The sequence below is a fragment of the Saccopteryx leptura genome, chromosome 1, assembly GCF_036850995.1.
Source record: "Saccopteryx leptura isolate mSacLep1 chromosome 1, mSacLep1_pri_phased_curated, whole genome shotgun sequence".
Taxonomy (NCBI): Eukaryota; Metazoa; Chordata; class Mammalia; order Chiroptera; family Emballonuridae; genus Saccopteryx; species Saccopteryx leptura.
This window is the reverse complement of record NC_089503.1, coordinates 355231043-355244825: the sequence shown is the minus strand read 5'-3', so window position 1 is coordinate 355244825 and position 13783 is coordinate 355231043.

Genomic DNA, 13783 nt, shown 5'->3' with positions numbered 1-13783 from the left:
ACAAAGTGTTCATTGGGAAAATGGCAGGGCATGAATTCACTGGGATTAATTACCTTACTACTAACATCACCAACATTTTTCACCATTGACAAACAAATTGAAAACAGCCCTCTTTTTATAAAGAATTCTTTCAGAAGATGATATTTTATTTTCCTTTTCTTCTTTTCCAAGTGAGAGGAGGGGAGATAGAGAGACAGACTCCCTCATGCACCCTGACTGGGATCCAGCCAGCAACCCCCATCTAGGGCCAATGCTCTGCCCATCTGGGGCCATACACACAACTGATCTATTTTTAGCACCTGAGGAAGAGGCTCCACAGAACCATCCTCAGCACCTGGGCCAATGCGCTTGAACCAGTCAAGTCATAGCTGTGGGAGAGGAAGAGGAGGACAGGGGGTTGGGGAGCGGTGGAGAAGCAGATGGTTGCTTCTCCTGTGTGCCCTGACTGGGAATTGGACCCTGGACATCCACACGCTGGGCAGATGCTCTACCACTGAGCCAACTGGCCAGGGCCAAAGATAATATTTTTTTTAAAAAGATTGGAACATGAGCATTAAAATTCTTCAAGAAGGCCCTGGCCAGTTGGCTCAGTGGTAGAGTGTTGGCCCAGCGTGCAGGAGTCTCAAGTTTGATTCCCGGTCAGGGCACACAGGAGAAGCACCCATCTGCTTCTCCACCCCTCCCCCTCTCCTTCCTCTCTGTCTCTCTCTTCTCCTCCCACAACCGAGGCTCCATTGGAGCAGGGATGGCCCTGGCGCTGGGGATGGCTCCGTGGCCTCTGCCTCAGGCGCTAGAGTGGCTCTGGTCACGGCAGAGCGATGCCCCAGATGGGCAGAGCATCACCCCATGGTGGGCGTGCTGGGTGGATCTCGGTCGGGCACATGTGGGAGTCCGTCTGACTGCCTCCCTGTTTCCAGCTTCAGAAAAAAAAAAAAAAAAAAAAAAGAAAGTTCTTCAGGAAAAGTAGTTATGGTACCTCCTTGTAAAAAATAAAGTATTTGCAAATTTAAGCTGAAATTACTTATAGTGAAAATAATAGAAGCATATTTATGAATACAAAGTGTGAGCATTATTTCACATTATTTATCATAAAACAAAAATAGTTTTTCTAGTGATAGAAGTTTTCTTAAGATGATCTTTTTTTATAAAGAACATGAGGTTGGAAATAAGGAGGCCAAAGTAAGCTGCTGACAGTGTATCTGTCCTATAGCAACGTAAGAAGTGTTCGCTGAATCCAGGCGGAATAACTAAGTTCAGAATCTGCACTCACCACTTTGGGATCTTGGATATGTTGCTTCTCCATCACACAAGCTTTCTCAGCTAATATAATGGTACAGGACTCACAGAATAACATGTTACAGTGTATGCAAACATTTGAATTGTTTAAAAGAAGTACATTATCATAACATTTTATGATGCTTAGAAATTACTGTCTTATTTTGAGATGTCAGAACCTTGTTGGAACAAGCCCAATATTTAGCTATTTGCTTAAATTCACATGCTGTGTGGACAAAACATTTTCATAATTGATAGGATTATGCCATTTGGCACTATATAGACTAAAAACAAGCTGAATTTTGCAATTTTCTGTTCATCCCAACAATATCAAGCTCCAGGATACAAAGGGCTTTCACATGTCAGTTCAGTCTTCTAGCATCTGGGCAGAATATTAGACTATTAGAAGTAGGACAAAAGCTATTATTTCTGCTAGGGTTAGCTGTCCCTGGGATGGTTCTCTGCATCTCAAACACAAAGCTGAGCCTCCCTATTTAGTGCTCCTTCATGATTTCTCTCTCTCTCTCTCTCTCTTTTTAACAAGAGTGAAAGAGAGGGACAGACAGACAGGAAAGGGGAGAGATGAGAAGCATCAACTTATAGTTACGGTGGTTTAGTTGTTCATTAATTGCTTTCTCATATGGGCCTTTAACGGAGGCTCCAGCTGAGCCAGTGACCCCCACACTCAAGCTGGTGAGCTCGGGCTTTCAGACCTGGGTCCTTAGCATCCCAGGTGGACACCCTGTCCACGACACCACTGCCTGGTCAGACAATTTTTCTTCACTTTTTTAAATGTTTTTCCAGATTACAACCACTGATGCAATCAGTATTCACCCTGAACTCCAGTTTCCTTGATTAGGGCCCCGATGCCCTGCCTACGTCTTACTAGTATCCTCCTTGCAAAATTTAGACTCAATTTTCCCCGCTCAGCTCCTCCTACTCCCAGTCACGCCCAGGCACTGGCTGGAGACCTGATTCCCTTGACTAACCTCTGAGAGCTACATCACCACCACCTGCCAGACTACTCATTACTTGATACAATAGCCATCCCAAACTCACTTTCAGCTATTGGGCTTAAATCTTAGTGTACTGATAAATTGATACAGCTGGAAGAGGATTCTCAGGTCCCTACCAGCATCTGTACAACATGCTCTGCCTTCTTGCCAGTGACTAGAGATGAACCGCCCCGACCTATATTCATCTACAACCAGGCCAACCACGGGAACACTGGCTTCCATTTCTTCTCTCTTCCTCGGGAATCTTTCTAGCAATTCTCTTCTGTTTCCCCTGCATCACCCCATTTTCTCTGCTACTTTATCAGCAAATATAGTAGATGCAGAGTTATTTCTACCATGTTACCAAAAGAAACCCTCTTTATCCGCTGCAAGTAGCACTAGATACTATTTTCCTAGAGCAAAATTCCTTAAAAGCATGATCTACACCGTCTCTAACTGCCTTCTTTTCATTCCGTCAAACATTCCAGCATGCCCTTTGTGCCCAGCTTCACCGAAACTTCTCTTATCTTTGCCTATAACATCCACAATCCCAATGATCATTTTTCAGTCCTCATCCTCCTTGGCCTTGTGGCTGCATACAAAGCAGGTGAGCACTCCTCCTGGATACACTGGGCAAATCTATTCTTCCAGTGCAAGAGTCATCTAGGGTGAGAAAATCAACACAATCTCTTGGCATTGCCTCCAAAATATATCCAGGATCTGGCCATGCCCACCATGTCCATTGCTGATACCCAGCTGGAACCACCATTCCACCCTTTTGGATTATTGTGATTATCTTTCAGGGGTCGTCAAACTTTTTATAAAAACCGCCCACTTTTGCAGTGCTGGTCAACCTGGTCCCTACCGTGCAACCAAACAGCGCCGCGATTGGCCCATCATGAAAGTTGGAACGCCCACTAGTGGGCGGTAGGGACCAGGTCTACCAGCACTGCAAAAGTGGGCAGGTTTTTATAAAAAGTTTGACGACCCCTGTTTGGTCTTGCTGTTTCCACCCAGCCTCATTACAATGTCAACATATCTTTTCAACATATTAGCAAAAACAATCTTTTAAAAATGTAAATCAGATGATGTCTCCCTGTTTAAAATCTTCCAGCGGCTTTCCGTGTCACTCAAAATAAAATCAGAGACTTTAAAATTACTTACAAGAACCTGCAGGATGTGCTCACCAACCCTCTCCCCTGAGATACTCTCCTAGTTGTTCCGCATGGGCCTTGTTTTCCACAAACACTCTGCCAGTGGGGAGAGAGGTAGTGAAAATCAATCATAATTTACTCTACAGTATGCAACTTTTGGGAAACAAATATCAAGAAAACAGCACCCATATAAAAAACAATATTAATTATACATGACAATTTGAATTGCATTCCAGATACATCTTATGTGAACTATATAAGCAGGATGCTAGACTTAATGGGTCCTTTATACATATAGACACTGTCACACTGTCACCATTTACGGAAGTGATACATAAAATTGCCATTTAAAATATCACAGGATTTTAAAAACATTCCCTGGTGAAATTGTTCAGTGTGCTTGTTTCCAGGTGTGAAACGAAGCGATCTGTAATGACTGGCTCAATGCCACGTGCACAGCCATAGATCAATCCCAAGAACTTGCTATCTGTATTCATATGATTATTTTGATTCTGCTCTAAATTAAAAGATTGTGGCTGTTCTAAATAAAGTACAGGAAGAGCATATTAAATGAAAACAGGCGACATATATTAGTCATTTCATCATAATTTTTATAGTTCAGTCATTCTAGGATCCAACAGTAACATCAGAATACTAACTCAACACCACTTCCCGCTGCTGCCGCACCTCCCCCAGAGCACCACACCTGACCTCTCGGATCTCACTCAGCCACCGCTGGAGCTCACGACCAAGTTCAGAAATGTTTTACCGCTGGATTATTTCCAGGATTGTGGTAGCACTTTCCTTGGAAATAGGTTTGCTGATCTAATATTCCCTACACATTCCAGACCATCATCATTCACCAATGCCTGACCTCAAATTTATTTTAAATACCTCTTTTCCTGGAAACAGCAAAAAATACCATAAGTAATTTCTTTATTGTTTCCCATGGATAGGGTGTATAAAAATATCTTTTGCTACTCTATTTTATATAGCTTCCTAAACCCAGTTAACTTAATGAATACATATTGATATTGATAATGGGGAAATTGAAGATTCATTTGGTGGCTTCATTAAAGACGAGAGCACCCAAGTAAAAATGATAAATTCTTCATTTCGACTGACTGCAGTTTAACAAAGAATGCTCCAAGGAGCTAGCTCTACCTTTCACCAAGTGACAACAGCTGCCGCTGATTGTTAAGGAAAGCAATTAAATATTCAGTATGTTTGTACTAAATGATGAAAATATTTCAAATAAGATGCAAATTGTAGTAATAGTTTTTGTCATATATCATAACTATATAAAACTTAGCATTGCTCCTCAATGTTTTAGTGTTAATGCTGTAATTAGCAGTACAGCAACTAAGATATAGAGATGAACCCTATTGGGACAGTGATTTGGGATGTAGAAAACATTTCTGCCTTTGCAGGATCTGAAACGTGTCGATCTAGAAGGGGAGGGTTCTAAGTTAAGGAACTGTGGTGACGGAAGACTGGGGCGTCTGACAGTTCAGGTGAAAGTAAGTCATCAGTTGTTTAGGGGTTAGTAGCCCAGAGGCTATTTTTGACTGAATCTCTGCTTGATATAGAAGTTAAAAGAGTTAGAACTAGAAATTCTAGTTAATTCCAGGTCTAAGAGTGGCTTGACTACAAAACTAATGAATGTAGACATCTTATTTAGATATGTTACAACTTGGGGTCACAAACTGGTGGTCCATGGGCTTTAACGGCAGCAAATGTGTCACACTTTTACCACATCTGAAGGCATTTAGGTTGTGAATTCTGCCCGAGAATAGTGGAGAGCTACTTAAAGCATTTTAGTAAAAGGATGACACATGCAGTATACTAAGTAGTTTCAGAACAGAAGTCTGGCTGTGGTGTTTAATAGGAACTGGAAAGCAGATAAACTGGAACGAAGAAAATGTGCTAGGAGATAGCTATAGAAATTTAAGGATGAAATGATGAAGACCGAAGCCAGCATGGTGATGTGACAAAGAGGAAAGGGGAATTCTTGAGGGCATTCAATAGTTTACTTACTTACAAAGTATTTATGGAACATCTAAAATGATGGTCAAAACACCTCTGCCTTCATGTAGCTTGTAATTTATTGTGGGAGACAGACTGCAATCAAATAATAACAGAAATAAATGCGAAACTGTAAATGCATTTCAAAGGGTCAAACATGCTTCCAACAGTGAAGGAAATAACACGTAATACTTGAGCTTGGTCTGAAGCAGGGGTAAGGGACCTATGGCTCGTGAGCCAGATGTAGCTCTTTTGATGGCTGCATCTGGCTCGCAGACAAATCTTTAATTGAAAAAATAATAACGTTAAAAATATAAAACATTCTCATGTATTACAATCCATTCATTTCCTACCACTCATGTTCATGGTTGCGGGTGGCTGGAGCCAATCACAGCTGTCCTCCGGGACAACACCAATTTTTTATTGGATAATGTATAAGGTACACAGGTCGTTGTATGGCTCTCGCAGAATTACATTTTAAAATATGTGGCATTCATGGCTCTCTCAGCCAAAAAGGTTCCCGACCCCTGGGAGGATCAGCTGGGATTAATCAGGCTGAGAGGGAAGGTCGAGGGTTCTAGGCAGAAGGGAGAGTGAATGAGAAGTTCCCGTGGTGGGAGGACCTCCTTTCATTGCACTTCACACGTGTTGCACTTTCTACAAATTAAAGCAAAACCCTCCACTGGCCAAATGATTATGACTTGCTTTATTCTGGTGGTCTGGAAGAAACCTCAGTCAGACCTTTGAGATATGCCTGTAGTAGACATTGAGAGGTCAATGTGGCTCAGTGCAGAGAGAGGGGAAGCAGACACAGGAAGATGCTAGACAATACAAGGTCTTATTCAGGAGAGTGGTCTTTCTGCTCAGAAAAACTGGAAGATTATGTGAAGATTGTATGCAGCTGGGTGATTGAATGAGCTTTGCATTTTAAAAGACATCGTGGCTGTGGCAGCTGAAATGAACTGCAGGAAGGCATGCAACACAGGGGGGAAGGATTCCCATGTTAAGACTGCTGATAATACTCAGTTTTAAACAGAGAGAACAGAGGGTGAAATAAGATACTTGGCATTTTCTAAAATATATTTCATGAAACATCAATGCAAAATGCCCAAAGGGCAAAGTGTTCCATGATTTACTAACTGGAAAATGCTGCCTATTATATCCTTTTAGAAATCTGCAGTGAGTTTGCATATTGAAGACTCATACTGTGAAAGAATGCAGCTAGAAAACAAAGCGGAGCATGTTTAACTTTGTGAAACCCAGGATATCATAATTGTATCTAACCTTCAAACTTATTGCACATAGACTACCTCTTGGAAATACAGATATAGATTGTCTTCTTACAACACAGAACTAAATTTTAGTAGATGGTTCTGCCTAACTTTCATACTGCTAGTACAAAGAAATATTTACACTTACGTTATAAAAAAAAAAAAAAAAAAGAAAGAAAGAATTGAAGCCTGACCTGCTGTGGTGCAATGGATAGAGCGTCGACCTGGAATGCTGAAGTCTCTGGTTTGAAAACCTGGGCTTGCCCGGTCAATGCACATATGAGAAGTAACTATTAGGAGTTGATGTTTCTTGCTTCTCCTCTCTCTCTCTCTCTCTCTCTCTCTCTCTCGCTCGCTCATTCTCTCTCTCTCCTCTATGTAAAAATCAATAAGTAAAAATTTTTTTAAAATATTGAAGAGATAAAAAAACAAGAATATAATTTATTCTATGAGATTATTGTAACTATATAAAAATTAAATAATTTGCTCTGGCCGGTTGGCTCAGTGGTAGAGCGTCGGCCTGGCGTGCAGAAGTCCCTGGTTCGATTCCCGGCCAGGGCACACAGGAGAAGTACCCATCTGCTTCTCCACCCCTCCCCCTCTCCTTCCTCTCTGTCTCTCTCTTCCCCTCCCACAGCCGAGGCTCCATTGGAGCAAAGATGGCCCGGGTGCTGGGGATGGCTCCTTGGCCTCTGCCCCAGGCGCTAGAGTGGCTCTGGTCGCAACAGAGCGACCCCCGGAGGGGCAGAGCATCGACCCCTGGTGGGCGTGCCGGGTGGATCCCTATCGGGCGCATGCGGGAGTCTGTCTGTCTCTCCCCGTTTCCAGCTTCAGAAAAATATAACAACAACAACAACAAAATTAAATAATTTTAGAAGTGTAAATGACAGCGACTAGTAGAGATGGGTTTGCTTCTAAGAAACTCTTGTGAGAAAATAGTAATTTTAAAAAATACACTCTTCAATAATGATATAAATTATCACCCCCTGCCAAGAATAAGAGGTGGACACCTGAGCCACAGCCAGCCTCCACAGTGTTCTTGATGAGCCGTGCCTCCTGCTATCAGTATTTATGACCGTTCTCCGTACCCTCCCATGCTCAATCTCCTACAGTTGACCAATAGAAGGTAGTGGGAGTGACGCTGAATTTCAAGGCTACGTTGTAAAAGACTCTATAGCTTCCACCGTGGGTGTTCTGGTTCTTGGATTGCTTACTTTGAGGGAGGCCAGCTACCAAGCTATAAGGACACCAAAGTTACCCACTGGGGAAACCTAGATGAAAGGAGCAGAGGTCTCCATGACCAACAGCCAACATCTGTTCGCCAGCCACCTGAGTGAGCCACGCTACGGCAGATCTCCCAGCCCCAGGCGTGCTTTAAGATGACTCAGCTCCTCCTGACTATGACTGAAACTGCCTGAGAGGCCCCAGCTGAGCTCTGCTTGGTCGAGTCCTTCCCAGATTCTTGACCTACTGAACCCATACAAGATAATAAAAGATCATTGTGCTTTTCAGCCACTAAATATTGGGGTGTTATTAAAAGCAGCAATAGCTAACTAAAATACAGAGTTCTTTTAGGAAAAAGGTGTTCTGAATGATACTTCCTTGTTAATATAAGTCACAGAGATATACTTTGCCAATTAAGCTTTAATGTTTATAAAGCATTTTATTTGCCTTCCAAATTAGCATGTTCTATCATTTTCAGAAAGAAAGCTCCAAGGATATCACCTGATAATGTGCAGGAAAAAGAAAAGATTTTATGATATAACTTATAGAACTAACACAACATCCCAGATGCTACCATACAACCCATCTTGAGTGGAAGCAAATTGTCACAGAAGTGGGTCTTTAAAAGACTGTCAAATCTTGACTAGGATAAGCCTTCTGCGATGCTGAATATGATATTAAGGCTTTGAAAACCCTGCTCCCATTGTGAACAAAGTGGAAAGTTTTTACAAGGTGAGGAGAATGAATCTCACACTTTGCAAGGTCTTTCCCTTAATAACCCCACCACACTCTTTCTACTCCTAACTTCTATATAACCTACTCAATTAGGGATAACAATGGTGGCCTGGGATAAAATATAATTCACTTTCATGATCCAACACTTCATTTTATCTATTAGCTTCAACCTTATATCTTACTTCTTACCCTGATAGTTCTAAAAGAAATAAAAAAAGTGGGTTTAATTTTTTTTCTTGTGTTTTTTCCTTACTCTCAATCTTTCTAAGGAATTCTTGAGTAAAAGTAAGCATTGCTGGAAATCAGAGGTTTTTGAAAGAAACAGTGAGCAGGCACAGCTACAATCTATAAATAAGTGAGCCTTTGGCTACCTATGATTTGATGGCTTTTTTTGTGTGTGTGACAGAGACAGAGGGAGACAGAGAGAGGGACAGATAGGGACAGACAGACAGAAAGGGAGAGAGATGAGAAGCATCGATTCTTTGTTGCAGCACCTTAGTTGTTTATTGATTGCTTTCCTCATATGGGCCTTGATTGGGAGGCTACAGCAGAGCGAGTAACCCCTTGCTCAAGCAAGCAACCTTGGGTTCAAGCTGGTGAGCTTTGCTCAAACCAGATGAGCTCACGCTCAAGCTGGCAACCAGGGGTTTTGAACCTGAGTCCTCTGCATCCCAGTCTGACACTCTATCCACTGTGCCACTGCCTGGTCAGGCAGATTTGATGGCTTTAATGCTAAACATTTCAGTTCTATTATTTTTAAATCACCTGGACTAAGAAACTGAAAATTATTACTCATAAGATTGAAGAAAATACAAAGTTGCATTTATTTTTACTTATGTAAAAAGATATTCAACTTCCAGTTCCAGTTCTGATATGCAAAGAGATTAGAGATAGTTTCTCTGGTCCTTACAACAAGTAAAAAGCTGAAGAAACTGAAAATCAATGACTTTTCTTGGACTTATTAGAGAATTGAGGTCACAGGCCAGACTAGCACCTCAAAATCTGTAAAGGTAAGGTGAACACAGAGAATCCCAGGTGAGATCAGGTTACTTGGTGCAGAAGGCTGGAGCCACAAACTGGTAGCAACAGTAAGTGTACATGTGATGAATTGCTAGAGGCCGAGTGTGGATGACCTGGAGAAGGAGAAACACCTGAGTGCTCAGGTCCACACATTTTCATTTGTTTTACTTCCAGGAACCCCACCAGGTCCGACAGCGAAGATCCCAGAGAACTCCCTCATGTAACTTGCAGGCAGAGTGGAACAGTACCCATTTTGAAAACTGTCCTTGGTTCTTCTCCATATCAAAGGGCTACTCTCCAAGGGAAAGTAATTTATTATTAAGATCCTTATCCAGCCCTGGCTGGTTGGCTCAGTGGTAGAGTGTCAGCCCTGCATGTGAATGTCATAGGTTCAATTGCCAGTCAGGGCACACAGAAAAAGCAATCATCTGCTTCTCTACCCCTCCCCCTCCCCCTTCTCTCTCTCACTCTATTTCTTCCCTTCCTGCAGCCATGGCTCAATTAGTTCGAGCACATTGGCCCCCGGCACTGAGGATGGCTCCATGGAGTCTCTCCCTCAGGCACTAAAAATAGCTCAGTTTGCACGCATGGCCCCAGATGGGCAGAGCATCAGTCCAGATGGGTGTTGCCGGGTAGCTCCTGGTCAGGGTGCATGCAGGAGTCTGTCTCTCTATTTCCCCTCCTCTCACTTGGAAAAGAAGAAGAAAAAAGACCCTTATCCTACTTGTTAAAAGAGCGGTTATTTAACTCCAGCCCCAACTCTTAAAAGTCCACAATACAAATATAGATGACTCAACTGGAAAATGGGCAAAGATTTGGACACCTCACCTGAGGAGATATATGAGTGACAAATAAGCATATGAAAACATGCTCAACATCACATGTTACTAGAGAAATGCAAAGGAAAACAATGCTATATGACTACATATCTATTGTATTAGGATGGCTAAAATGAAAAAACCTGACAATACCAAGTACACAAAGCTACTTATTTAGATATAAGAAACTAGACAAACTACTTACAATTGTCCTACTGAAACAAGTGAATAGTTAAGAAGATGCTGAAGAGTGTGATGATGAAGCCCATTTTCCTCTAAAGCCTTTTGAGTGTCCTTCACATCTGGGGAACAAAAGCAGATATGGAATGCGGTTGCTTATAATGTTGCGTACAGAATATACACACACACACAGACATGATGTGCAAAGTAGGGAATAACAACATTTTTTTGGTGCCAAAAAGAGCAAATAGACATTGCTGAGCCACAGGAAACTGAAAACTTTCAGGCCTTCTAATGCCAAAACTGTGAAAAGGAAATGGCCAGCATAAACTGTGACAGCATGAATTACACGGTTGTGTGAAATGGACAAAGTGGAATTAAAATCAACAGTTCTCTTCCTTCCTTTCTAAGGTGTCATCTTCACTCAGGCCTCCTGGGTCCTCTTTCCCCCAATTAGGACTAATAGGTGAAGAAAATTGCAAGGCCATTAGCAGCTTTGTATTTTAAAAATACATGGAAAACTGGAAAGTAAAATTAAGAATTTTAGTCCATCAAATATTCTAGTAAGAGAGTATAAAGGCAGCACATGTGGTGGGAAAAGATATCCAGAACATACTTTTAAAAGAAATCTATTCTGGACATATAGAAAACTCCTACGGACCAATAGGAAAAGAGCACACGAACCCCACAAAAAACAGGCAGAAGTTTCTGAGCAAATATTAAAAAAAAAAAAAGAATACCCAGTAAACTGAGAAAGATATGAAAAGATGTTCAACTTGATCAGTCATCACAGAAATGCAAATTAAAACCACGGAGATTTTACTACATACCTCCTACCATTTAAAAAGGAAAATGATAATAATAATAAGTACGTGTTGGTGAGGATGTAGAGCAGGAGTCGGGAATCTTTTTGGCTGAGAGAGCCATGAACGCCATATATTTTAAAATTTAATTCTGTGAGAGCCATACAACAACCCGTGTACTTTACGCATTATCCAATAAAAATTTGATGTTGTCCCGGAGGACAGCTGTGATTGGCTCCAGCTACCCACAACCATGAACATGAGCAGTAGGAAATGAATGGATTGTAATACATGAGAATGTTTTATATTTTTAACATTATTATTTTTTTTATTAAAGATATGTCTGCGAGCCAGATGCAGCCATCAAAAGAGCCACATCTGGCTTGCGAGCCATAGATTCCCAACCCCTGATATAGAGCAATCCAAATGCTCATATGCTACTGTTGGGAGAGTCAATTAGTACAAGCACTTTGCAAACCTCTTTGGCAATCCATATTACAGCTGCCCATAAGAGGAAGGCATTAAAGCAACTGGGTTTTGATCCATCCACTGCCTTTACCAAGGAAGGGGTGGCGGCTATTGGGAGAAAAGCTCATGGGGTCATCCAGTGAAATCTCCTTCAAATCTCCAGAACTCCAGATAGACGAAGGAAATTGCTGAAATGTCCTTGGCAGGATGTTCTGGCTAGGGATTAACTATAGGAAAAGAACCCAGGATTATGAAAAATGGCCCTCTGGAGAATTTCATCTAAGCTACACAGCTCTTTGGCTTCACAATTTAAATGTTCCTGCTGTGTGAAGTGACCTGCAAATGTAACACAAAACCTCATCTATTATTCTGGGCCAGTGGGACATGTCAGACAAGGAAAGACAAGATCCGGGAAACCACCCTCGGTGCCCTAAACCTCTCTCTGCTCTTTCTGAACTTTTCAATTGCTTGCAAATTGAAATTATTTAGTAAAGTTTGCTAGAGGATAAAGTTTGCTTTGTAATTCTTGTGAGTTTGGTTTGATAGTTCCATCCTGTGTGTTAGCTTATACCATCAGACCCAATAATTCTGCTTACAGATAAATGCCAAGCAAAGCATCTAAGACCCATAACTGTTACATTCTTGGCAGCACTATTCTTAATGGCCCCAAACTGGAAAACATCCAAATGCCATAAAGAAAAATGGGAAAGTTGTGGTATGTTCACACAATAGAAAGCTATTCGGCAGCTAATAACTTCAACTACCTGAATTATTATGGATATGCTTCATAAACATGATGCTGATTAAATTAAGCCACACTCAGTACAGTATGTTTTGAAATGCACAAAACAGGCAAACTTATTCTAAGCTGTTGAAAGTCAAGCAATGATAACCTTGTTGGGGGCAGAGAGTATCGAAGGAGAGCATGAGGGGACTTTAGGGTGCTGTTCTGTTTCTTAATCTAGGTGCTGGTACGTTCAGTTTGTATAAACTTATTGAATTGTACACTCATGATAAGTGAACTAGAGGTATAAAAGGCTCCTCGTTGGAATCAGTGCTCATAAACGGGTCTTTGAGGACAAGATGGATAAGAAAATTGTTTAGGAAGTTTTACCCTCTCCTACTCCAATCCCAAGACTCTAAATTTGCCCCCCCCCCTTTTTTTAAATAAGACTTTCAATGAGCTGGTAGATTTGTCCATGCTGGAAATATCTGATGACACAACACGCTAGACTTGGCTGCAGTAAATGTTTCATAGAGAGCTACTCAACCTCCCTTTTATCTTATTGTTGTTAAATTCAGCTTCTTGGCTTGATGACTCCCTGTGGAATTTCTGTGAATTTCATGGAACAACTTCAAGATTATAGATAGGCAGAGTTTCAATTTTACAAAGATATATTGTATGTTTGGAAATGCTATCATATAATATTCAATTAGGTGGGCTTAAATTGAGATGAGAAAGATGTATCAAACCGGGAAAAAAAACACAACACATTGGATTTTTTTTTTTCTTTTAGGGATTTATTTAGGTTCAGAAGGAGTAGAGATGGGTTAGGAAAGAAAGAGAATCCTTTGGTGATGAGTCAGAAGGAATACAGGAGCTGACTATACATACTGCACTTAGGAAAAGCAGTTGATCCAATATTCTTATTTCTGCCATTAAACACATCAGAATGGGCTGTGGCCCATTGGCTCAGAGGTAGAGCATCGGCCCAGCGTGTGTATGTCCCGGGTTTGATTCCCTGTCAGGGCACACAGGAGAAGTGCCCATCTGCTTCTCCACCCCTCTCCCCTCACTTCTCTCTCTCCCTCTCT